The sequence below is a fragment of the Lissotriton helveticus genome, chromosome 6, assembly GCF_964261635.1.
Source record: "Lissotriton helveticus chromosome 6, aLisHel1.1, whole genome shotgun sequence".
Classification (NCBI taxonomy): Eukaryota; Metazoa; Chordata; class Amphibia; order Caudata; family Salamandridae; genus Lissotriton; species Lissotriton helveticus.
Window position 1 is genome coordinate 310597603 of NC_136067.1, and position 12492 is coordinate 310610094.

Genomic DNA, 12492 nt, shown 5'->3' on the forward strand with positions numbered 1-12492 from the left:
CGCGACGCATTGAACAGCAGCACAGGAGGTAGTTACTCACAATCAAGGAAAGTACCGATCAATGAGCTGACACCTCTGGTCCACACCTTCTTCCTACCCACTATCCTCATCAGTGGACATGGGTGGGATGGGAGGCGGAGCAACCTGTTGGTCTGCAGGGTCCATGATCAGTTCAATAATATTGCGCAAGGCCAGGTTGTGGAGCATGCAGCAGGCAATCACTATTTTGCATACTTTGCCTGGTGAGTATGGCAGGGCCCCTCCGGTTTTATCCAGGCAGCGAAACCTAGACTTCAGCAGTCCAAAAGTATGTTCTGCCACCCGACGTGTCCTCCCATGGGCCTCATTATAACGCATTTCACCAGGGGTAGTAGGATTCCGTATGGGGCTCAGCAGCCACGGGCGGTTTGGGTATGCAGAGTCGCCTAGGTGGGGGATGACAGACACATACATCATTACCAGGATTGGTGGGAACAGCATGGCACACATACAACACAGTAGTCCTCACAGCACACTCACCTACAAGCCACGCACGTTCTTGACGCAGATTAGCCATCAGTTGGGGGACAATGATGCTCCGCTGGATGTGGGAGTCATGTGCAGACCCGGGAAATCTGGCACACACATGGGAGATGATGTTGTCAGCCAGGCACACCACTTGCACATTGATAGAATGGTAGTGCTTCCGATTGCGATAGACGGGTTCACATACCTAGGGAGGAATGAGACCAATATGTGTGCCATCAATGGAACCCACTATGTGTGGGATCTGGCCCAGGGCATAGAAGTCACCTTTCACTGCAGCCAGCTCTGCCGGATGTGGGAAATGGATGTAATCATCCTTGTAATGCATCATGGCATCCAGCACATCCCGCAGTACCATGCTGAACATGGATTGGGACATCCCCCCGGCATGACCAACTGTGTACTACAAAGTGCCTGTTGCGAAGAAATGAAGTGCCGCCATCACCTTTGCTGTGGGTGTAATAGCTCCTGGATATGTCCTGCATGGCTGCAGATGAGGTGCCAATTGGGCTACAAGCTCCTGTAATCTACGTCTGTCAAGCCGGAATTTGCGGATCACCTCCTCGTTAACCATTTTCTCCGGCACAGTGTATGGTCGATGCACATTTGGAGCCCTCCTGTGTGGGAGTAGATGGGAGCATATGTCAATTGACCAACACTGCATAGCTGTGCCACACTATCACATCTTGACCAACACAATACAAATGATACATGTTGCAGACACTGATTGTATGTGTGACGTGACCGTAATATGAGGCACTACAGCTAACTACACACACAATGTTCACCCACAAACAACATCCTGTGTGCAAACATGTCCAATGTAACGTGCACACATGTTGTAAGAACAGCCAACATCACATGACTGAGGGCACAAGTGTGGACAAGCGACCCCACAGACACACATGGACATGCACACAGAACACAAACATGGAACACACCCTCCTTGTCTTCATGCACCCATGACCCCACCTACAATGCTGGGTATCCTCACATGACATGCATGGGCACACAACAGGTGACACACATACGCATACACAGAATGCATGTATACCCCCATCATTGCTACATGCACACACAAACAACACACTCACAACAGCTTCTGTATGTGGTTACACAGCCTTGATGTACTGTGTAGATGTGTACAAATAGAAACGTGTGTCCGCAAAACCAAGACGTCAACACATCGCCATGCGCATCTGACGCAACATGGGTGCACATCACTGGCCTTTGTTAACCACTGGCAAGGTCAATAGTATGACCACACATGCAACAAATGGACATGAATGACACACATGGACACGGGCCATTGACTTGACATAATGAATCTTGATACGTTCCGGACGTGTCCTGACACACATGTACAACTGTGAACATTACATGTGTGCGGAGACATGCAGTGTGTGTACACACGCCATCCGGCTACGCCTTCCCCCAACACAGAAGATGATCCTTGATACTGCAATTGTGCATAACATATGCTGCATGATCAAGGACCATCACGGTCACACCCCGCCAAACGCATGTGCGCACTACCGCGATGGTGCATCTTTTGAAAATCATCACTCACTGGCATCGCAATGGCGGAACACGCTTTCCGCGGGGGTGGGGCAGGCTAACACATACATTTGAATATGCAAGTGGAAATGGCAGTTGGTACCCCTCTTACAGTCACATTGCAGCACCCACCGCAGACCGCCGGCCCTGGCCGGTCACCCACCGCCGGCCCTGGCCGGTCACCCACCGCCGGCCCTGGCCGGTCACCCACCACTGGCCCTGGCTGGTCACCCACCGCCGGCCCTGGCCGGTCACACAACAACAGGTGCTGGCGGTGTGTAAGCGCCCTTTGCATTGAGGTCACCCTGGCATGGATGGCCCTGGCCGGTCACCCACCGCCAGCCCTGGCTGGTCACCCACTGCCAGGTGCTGGCGGTGTGTAAGTGCCCTTTGCATTGAGCTCACCCTGGCATGGATGGCCCTGGCCGGTCACCCACCGCCGGCCCTGGCCGGTCACCCACCGCCGGGTGCTGGCGGTGTGTGACCTCAAAGCACAGGGCGCTCACACACTGCCAGCACCCGGCGGTGGGTGACCGGCCAGGGCCGGCGGTCTGCGGTGGGTGCTGCAATGTGACTGTAAAGGGGGTACCAACTGCCATTTACACTTGCATATTCAAATGTATGTGTTAGCCTGCCCCACCCCCGCGGAATGCGTGCTCCGCCATAGCGACGCCAGTGAGTCATTAATTTCAAATGATGCACCATCGCGGTAGCGTGCACATGCGGTTGCCGGTGTGTGACCGTGACGGTCCGTGCACATGTAGCCAATGAAACAGGTAACTCGGGGCGCGTAAGCGCATTCAAAAATAGCGGAAGCTATGCACCGCCACACCAGGGCCAGTCATTGGCTCATTTTCAATGAGGCATCCCGGGAAAACCAATTGCTGCAGACGTGTGCCACTGATGTGAGCTCAGGGCCCTATAAATGTGTGAATTTCAGCAGCCACTGCTGCCTGCGACCATCACCTCGACTTGCTGCTGCTGAGCTATCCAACAACTGCTGCCTGCACCCATCACCTCGACCTGCTGCTGCTGAGCTATCCAACAACTGCTTCTGTAGTGCCACAGTCCTGGACCTTGCCATGCCGAAAGTGCGAGAGATCCGGTCTCGTCCCTTCACCGCAGCGGAGCTGGATGTCCTTGTGGACGGTGTGCTCCACCACTATGAACGGCTCTACGGTGCCCCCGGACAGGTGGTAAGTGCAGTGGGAGACATGTTGGTGTGCATGAGGTGGTCACTGATTCCTGGCTTCTGCAAGCTTGGCGGTGTGCTGTGGGACCTTCACATGTGTTGTACTGTGCATGGCTGCTGAAAGATACCTGTTGCTACTATGTTTGTGAATGTCCAACTGTCCACTGACGTTCCCCTCTTGTCTCCCATCATGGTAGGTCAAGCTGCACCTTCGCAAGGCCGTGTGGAGGACCATAGCACGTGATGTACGGGCAGTGGGGGTGTGCAATAGATGACACACACACTGCCACAAGCGCTGGGACGACATATCCAGGCTCAGCAAGAATGTGGCGGAGATGACACTGGGGCTGATTTCATGATCAACCCGGCTTGCACGATGCACCATGACCCCTCTAATGCACCGTATCATAGCTGTGACGTATCCTGACCTGTCTGCCCGGCTGACAGGGGATCAACAGCAAACTAGCGGTAAGCAGACTGTATGTGTCTGTGAATGCATGCATGTATTGGTGCTCAAACACAGTAGTGACATCCGTGGTGCGTATGTTTTGCTGCAATTGCATGTTGGTGCCATTAGCGGAGTGAGCGTTAGCATCCATGTCGGCCAGGTGGACATACCAGTTGTATTGTAGTGCAGGGTCCCAGGACATGCCGTTGAGGTCTGTGGTCCCATGGCATCACATGTGTGGTCTTCTGCATGCACTTGCCCTGTTTGTTTGCTGTACATGTTTCACAGGCACCTCCGGTTCTTTGACATGAGGATGTCTGGTAAGGGTGGTTCGTGTGCAGGATGGGTGCTACATGTTAGTCGACTGTGAGGAAAGTAGTGATTTTGTAACCTTCAGTACGTGAGTGTGGCACTTAGGTAAACCTCTTTTCTCTCTCTTTCAGATTTGGCTGAGGGCACTGCCCCACAGACGACTGAGATGAGTGGTGGCAATGCATCCGGATCCGAGATCACACACACGCAGACTGAGACTGAAGAGAGCAGCCCCGGAGAGGGGGACAGAACTGTCCCTGAGGACTCACATGTGGAGACACCATCATCCTCATCTTCAGACAGTGGTGGTGAGTCAGCACTGTTGGTAGACACAGGGAGTGGGCAATCAACACCTTCAGTCGGTACACAGCACACAGGGCCCACACTGCCACCAACTGCAACAAGTACTGCTCATGCTCGCCAGAGTAGGGGGAGCAGAGTTGCCTTCGGTGCAGGCACCCCTGCCCCTGCCCCTGTGACACAGAGTGCACTTTGTGCTGAGGCTGTTGATCTGCTGCGACAGCTGTGTGTAGGTCAGACCAACATGATCAATGCATTCCAAGACCACGATAGGAAGTTGGGACAGGTGGTAGCATTCATTGAGGGGATGCATGGCGATGTTGCTGGTCTCCACAGAACAGTTCAGTCATTAGCAAACACAGTGTCTGCAGCCATTCTACAGTCGCATGGACAAGGTTCTACTTCAGTTCCCCCATCCACACCACTTGATGTCTCAGGGGTGAGTGACATTTCAGAGCAGGCCTCATTCTCTGGGTATTGCACTAGAAGCAGCCACAGGCAGCAAGGCAGGGCACGGAGGGCACAGACACCATCCCCTAGGACAAGGAAATCTTTCACCGAACATGACATCAGCTACCCTGGAGGTGACACACAGGATCCTCAAGGGGTGTTGGGGGACAGGGATTCACATGTAACACAGGCATCCCCCTCAAAAGGTACTCCCAAGGACAAGGACACTACAAAGGAAAGGGTACCTCCCAAGGCCAGGGACACTCCCAAGGACAAGGACACTACAAAGGAAAGGGCACCTCCCAAGGCCCGGGACACTCCCAAGGACAAGGACACTACAAAGGAAAGGGCACCTCCCAAGGCCCGGGACACTCCCAAGGACAAGGACACTACAAAGGAAAGGGCACCTCCCAAGGCCAGGGACACTCCCAAGGACAAGGACACCTCAAAGGAAAGGGCACCTCCCAAGATGTACCTGTGCCTTGCGATGGACTGTTGATGCACTTGGCCCCTCTCATGTGCTGCCTCTGATGTACCTGCTCTGTTATGGACACTGCCCTGTTGCTGTTCTGATACTGCATTGTGCCCTCTCATGTGCTGCCTCTGATGTACCTGCTCTGTTCTCTGCCATGGACTGTTGATGCACTTGGCCCCTCTCATGTGCTGCCTTAGATGTACCTGTGCCTTGCCATGGACTGTTGATGCACTTGGCCCCTCTCATGTGCTGCCTCAGATGTACCTGCTCTGTTCTCTGCCATGGACTGTTGATGCACTTAGCCCCTCTCATGTGCTGCCTCTGATGTACCTGTGCCTTGCCATGGACTGTTGATGCACTTGTCCCCTCTCATGTGCTGCCTCTGATGTACCTCCTCTGTTATGGACACTGCCCTGTTGCTGTTCTGATACTGCATTGTGCCCTCTCATGTGCTGCCTCTGATGCACCTGCTCTGTTCTCTGCCTTGGACTGTTGATGCACTTGGCCCCTCTCATGTGCTGCCTCTGATGTACCTGTGCCTTGCCATGGCCTGTTGATGCACCTGGCCCCTCTCATGTGCTGCCTCTGATGTACCTGCTCTGTTCTACCCAGTGCAATAAAGCAAGTCAATCGTGTGTTGTGGTTTCTCTTTGTCATTCCTGGTTGTCTCCGTGCATTGTTGATATATTGGTGCTATCGTAAATACTGTTTCCCCAAAATGCCCCTCCCCCTCCCCACGTCACGGCCCCAGACGGTACTCCCCTTTCGACAGCAATTGGTGTGTTGGCGTACCTGCGTCGTTGTCGGCGACGGTCCATTACTTGCTGGTGGTGAAGCACGAAGAGTATAGGCAATGCGTGTATCGCTGGGTCCATGACGGCGATCTGCCTGTGGTGGGTATCTCTGCAATGTTTTGCCTCTCCGCTGTGTTGAATCCGCCGTGTTCAGGCAGGTTGTTTTTCGGCAGCGATTTGATGTATGTTTTCAGCCATCCTGATTTAGAGGATGTTCGGAGACGTCATTCCGTACGGCGGTGTCTCTGGATTGGTTACGTCTGCCGCGGGGTCGGGTGTATTTCCGCAGCGGTGCGTGCTCTTCCGCGGCGTACAGACATTTTACAGTGCTTCCCATCCTAATATGGCCGACGGACTGGCGGCGGCTGGCGGACTGTAGAAAAGCCATTTTCCGCCTAATCCAGGACGGCGGTCGTCCTTCCGTCCGCCATCGTAATCGACCCCATAGTGCACAACCTTTGTGGGCGTCAGCGTTGTCAGAGGGGGCTGCACCAAAATTAAAATAAAAAGGGGCGCGCCTTTCGCCAGCAATGTGGGCGCACATTCACGCTCCACCTTGGCGTTCTGATGACGCGACATTAATGATATATAGTGCGGCGCAAACTTTGTGGGCGTCAGCGTTGTCATAGGGGGCTACACTAAAATTAACAAAAAAAAGGGGCACGGCTTTCGCCACCAATGTGCGCGCACATTCACGCTCTGCCTTGGAGTTCTGATCACTTCTTCCACGGCCGTATCAAAACACCAACGGGCGCCGCATTGATGGACCTTGCCGTACTGTCTACAAAATTAAACTAACAAAACAAAACTTTACTTTAGGAACGTAAGATTTCTCAGAAGTGGCTGCAGGAAAAAAAAAAAGGGACGCACAAGAGCGCCATTCACTCACCGCCACATTCACGCTCCAACGGCTCCAGCGGACACCGAAGGCAGGCAGTGTACCACACGATCTAAGCCACTTCACAATTAAAATTTAGTCAGGGGCTCAGGCGGGGCCACAAACCAGCCCTCGCAAACACGGGATCATGCCGGGCACTGTCAGCGTACACACATTAACGTTTACAATTACAAACATTACACACATATCATTTCATACCCGGACAACATCGGGACGGGCTGCTAGAATATATAGATAGATAGATAGATAGATAGATAGATAGATAGATAGATAGATAGATAGATAGATAGATAGATAGATAGATAGATAGATAGATAGATAGATAGATAGATAGATAGATAGATAGATAGATAGATAGATAGATAGATAGATAGATAGATAGATAGATAGATAGATAGATAGATAGATAGATAGATAGATAGATAGATAGATAGATAGATAGATATCGGTCGGCAGTAGGTAGTTTTAGTTAGAACATAGTTTCCATAGCAAAAGCATTTTTTGATTTACCAATAACTTTGGCACCGTTTGACGAATCTTCACGAAATGTTCAAAACTAACTGTTCACTCAGGTCAGCTCCTGTCTTGAAAGTTTTGGGGTGATTCATCAAGGGGGGCCAAGAAAAAAGGGGGTCCCAAAATGTGTTTTCTGCATGTTAATTTCCATAGGAAACTTTAGACACGGCTACAGCCTGAACTGCTGAATGGAATTACACCTGACAAGGCAGAGAGATAGCTCTTGGTCCAGAAAGCACGCTTCCTTTAAATGGTGTAATTTCTTTCAGCAGTTTTTGAGATATTTAAAGATTTACAGATATCGATATTTGAGAATTGTGATATCTGATTGGCTGAGCCCTCCCCAGCATGGGTTTGCCTCTGATTGGCTGCCAACACTTCAAACCAGGAAGTGTTGGCAGCCATCTTGTGCCTCAGAACGAGGGAGAGGGAAAAAGATGACAGAAATATTAAAAACAAAAAAGGGGGGCAGGGAAGGAACACCCTGACCCCCCCAGGCCTACTAGGCCCAAAAAAAGCATTTTTCTTTCATTTTCGGCCTAGTTGTGCTGGATGCGCGAACCACGTCAGAAATGGAGAAAAAAAACAAAGCGAGGTCTCCTGCGCTTCTTTTTTTACAGCCCACGGGTGTGACAGGTCCTGGGAGCAATCCTAAATTCTGTAGTGGGGGTCCATGGGGCCCCCGCAGCCCTGGGGCCCACCACCTCCCTGTGGCTTTAGAATTTATGCATGGGGGTACGTGGCCCCCCTGCAGCCCCAGGGCTCGCCATCTCCCCGGGGCTAAAATAAATAACAAATAATGTGTGTGGGGGGCTTGAGAGCCCCCACACTGCCCCGGGGACCACCACTTCACTGGGGCTTTAAACACTTGAGAGGGGGGCCACTCAGTCCCCTCTGGAAGCCCTTGAAGGCCCTGGGGACCCCCATCAGGGCTGGCTCCTGCAGTGTTTCGGTTTGCCCATCCCCGGGACATTGCTGTTTGCTATGGCAGGGCGGGACCCGGCGGGACCGTGTGGACATTAGGGGTCCTCCCACGATCCCCAATGGTGAGGCCAGACCCCAGGGGATGGGGTCCCTGGGGCCAGAAGTGGCCTGGGAGGGGGGCTACGTAGACCCCTCCCTTTTAAAAAGAAAACAACAATTGGCCGGGGCCAAGAATACTGGGCCCGGCCATTTGTTGGCCATTGTTTATTTTATTTGTAATTTTGAGGAGGGGGCCATGCAGCCTATCTCTCCACGCCCCCATCCCCTGGGGCCAAAGGCAGACACAATAGTCTATCTAGCAAGGAATATATGTCTTTTATTTGCACTACGAGGAGTGCCATCTCTGTGTGGGAAAGTAAGCGCAGAGAATAATTTTCATATCTTTGCCCCGGCACGGGCGATTAACGGGCACCCGCAGAGTTCTGGATGCACGCCCCAAACGCACCTATCAGAGAATATTTATATAATATACACATGGGACAGATATACCCGAACTCCGTTCATGGAACCCTGTCAGGGACACCACTCATTAAGTGGACTGACTAGATTAAGTGTGGGGTTTGTTGCACTATTTAGTATTTGTCAGCTGATGGATTGGCTCAAGTTTAAGTAAATATTGATTGCATAACATAGGCAGTTTGAACTGGGGATTGAGAAGCAGGCTACCACCCGGCAATGGTGACAATACTTTTATTTAACATCCATCATGAATTGCTCTTGCTACCTCACTATGAGGATCATTGTATTTTGTCCAAACATTATGGATGATATATGTGCATTTGGGCTTGTTATACATGGACAGTGCGATCTATAGTCCAGGTATTTGCAGGTTTGTTTAATCAGCTATATAGCATGTATTGTAAACTGCTAGCCACACACATTGGATGGATAGAACATAACCGCCTTTACTTGACTATGCTATACATGCCTTATGTTTACTACATTGCACTATGTAAGATTGTAAAACAGACTGTTTATATCATTTTTTATAGTTCCTAAAATAGTTTGTACATGGTCAATGGCTTACAACAATTATGTATGTCACGAAGCCCAACTATGGGAAACATCGCATTTTGCACAGTTATTGCTGCCTTTTGCACATGTAGAGTATTTTGCACTATTGCGTAACTTTGCACTGCAACTCTCAGTTTTTAAGTGCAATAACAAAACTTGAAACTGTATTTTAGAACTGATTTTAGTAGAATTCTATGCTGCTAGCGTACCTATATTTCTTATGTCTATTGGCCCAATGGTCATGCGATATGCACTGTTGCACTTTAAATTCATGGGTTTGTCTTACTAGCGTCATGTGATCAAGGGCTTTCTGGGCCCGAAAGGCGTCATGGCGGTGCGCAGTACTCTTATGGAATACATTTTGGCAAATTACTTGCTTGGGTCCATTTCATCTGTCCTGTGTGCTGGATGCTGCGATGAAGTTCCTGCTATATATATGTATATATATATGCTTACAAAGTGACCCACTGCTCCTGAGGCGCTCGACAGCCGGTGCTCTGCATAGGGACCGGATCCAGGTCCGAAATTAATTATTTGCACAAAGGATGCGGCACTCCGAATGGTTTTAGCTTATTTTATTGATAAGCTCTCCCCCACCAACGCGTTACAGCCACGCTAGGCTTTTTTCATATATATATGTATTAGATATTGGCGATCGCCAGTTGGTAGTTATAGTTAGGACCTTTTCCCATAGGAAAAGCATTTTTTCACCTGCTGATAACTTTGATGCTGCTTGCCGAATCATCATTAAATTTTAGAAAAAGTGTAAAGTTATGTTTTGTTGTGCATGGAAAGTTTTGGGGTGATCTGTCAAGCAGGGTCCAAGCAAAAAAAGGGTGTTAAAAAGTGTGTTTTCTCATGGTAATTCTCATAGGACCTTTGAACATGACTATAGCCCAAACCGCTGGACGGAATTACCCCAAATTTGGCAAAAAGGTAGATTTGGTTGCACAGATTGTGCTTTTTTATTTGGTGTAAATCCATTCAGCAGTTGAGAAATTTAAGAAAATCAACACAGCGATATCTGTGGCCGCTGATATTTGACAATGATTTCACGATTAATCGTGAATGACACACCAACAGGAATGCTGTCATTGGCTGGTCGCAACCTGTAGAGAAAGTTGCACCCACCATTTTATGCAGCGGTTCCTGGGGCTGAAAATTCAGGAGAAAGCTGATATAAGGACTCAGGGTACAGGGACTTTGACCCTATGTTTGACAAATGGGGGTGTTAATGACATACGAAATGTGTGGAAAATCTATTATGTAGCTACGTGCGATATTTGCAAATACTCCGCGACCATCAGAGTAGCCCCTCTGTAACATCGCGAGGAGATCACAAATATCGCAATGTAATCATCAATATTAGAGAATTAAAAAAATACACACACCCATCCTCAGTTTTACTTATACGTTCACACATCCATGCACAGACACTCACACACCCAGTGACAGACCCATTCAAAGACTCGTATACCCACTCACAGTCCCATTCCAACATTTACACAGTCACTCACAGACCCACTAAGAGACTCAAGGTCGCCCACTGAACTGGCTCCACATCTAAGTAAGAGTCACCTTCAAGATGCTCACCCACGCACACAGGGCCCTCCACGACACCGGACCAGCATACCTGAACTGCAGTATCAAATTCCACGCACCCCATCAGAGGTGAGTAGTCGCGCTTAATAAATGCCTGATTGATTGAATCATACACCCACTCGTAGACCTGCTAAGAAACTCATGCATCCACTCACACACCTACTCACAGACTGACTTAGAGAGTCATGCACCCACTTACTGACCTACTAACATACTAATGCACCCACTGACAGACCCTCACAGCCACTGTTGCACTCACTGACAGACCCACTCAGAGACTCCTGCACCCAGTCACATGCCCACTCAGACACTAATGCACCCACTGACAGACCCACTCAGACATTGATGCAGCCACTGACAGATGCATTCACATTATCAGGCACCAGCTCAAACACCTAGTCAGAAACTGATGCAGCAACTCACAGACCCACTGAGACTCTTGTACAGTCACTACCACACTCACTCCAACACTCATGCATGTACTCACAGACCCACTCAGTGGGATTGCTGAGACCTCATCAGAGGCCCTGCCTCCTTTCTCAACCACTCAGCAAATGCACCTCCTGGTGTGCTACAGGGTGCTGAGGGTCCTTGGTGGCCCAGAACTCCTATTGATACCAATAAGTCCCCCACATTGGGATTATTGAGACCTCGTTGCAGGTCCCACTCTCTTTCCCAACCACTCTGCAAACGCACCTCCTGCCACACTACTGGTTGGGTGACGAATAGCGCTTGGTTGCTGAGGGTGCTTGGGGGCCAAAAACCCCTATTTTTGCCCCCAGTAAGTCCCCCACAGCTGGACTGTTGAAATGTCAGAGGACCCGCCCCCTTTCTCAACCACGCTGTAAACGCACCTCCTGGTGCACTACTCTTTGGGGGATGAAGTCACCTTGGCTACTGAGTGTCCTTCAGTGCCAAAAAACCCCATTGTTGCCACCAATAAGTCCCCATATCAGGATTACTGAGACCTCATCAGAGGCCCCCCTCCCTTTCTCCACCACTTTGCAAATTCACCTACTGCCACACTACTGGTTGGGTGATGAAGTCTCCTTGGTTGCTGAGGGTCCTTCGGGGCCAAGAACCCCTATTGTTGCCACCAGTACGTTCCCTACAGCGGGATTGCTGAGACCTCGTCAGATGCTCTGCCCCTTTACTCAACTGTTATGTTCCCTGGGTTAGGCCCATGCAGTGAAGTGGTATTTTTCTTACATTGTCCTATTTTCCACAATAAGATTTCAGCTGTGACCTTTTGCATATATTTGTGTGCATGAAATCGTTGGAATAGTTTCTATGAAACTACTTTGTTTACACATCTAGCTTTGCACATCATTTTCACGATGCCTCAAACATTATGTACAAGGCGTCTTTATGCACTAGATGCATATGTCGTTATATCTTCATCCACGGGGTGACAGAGCAATCTGC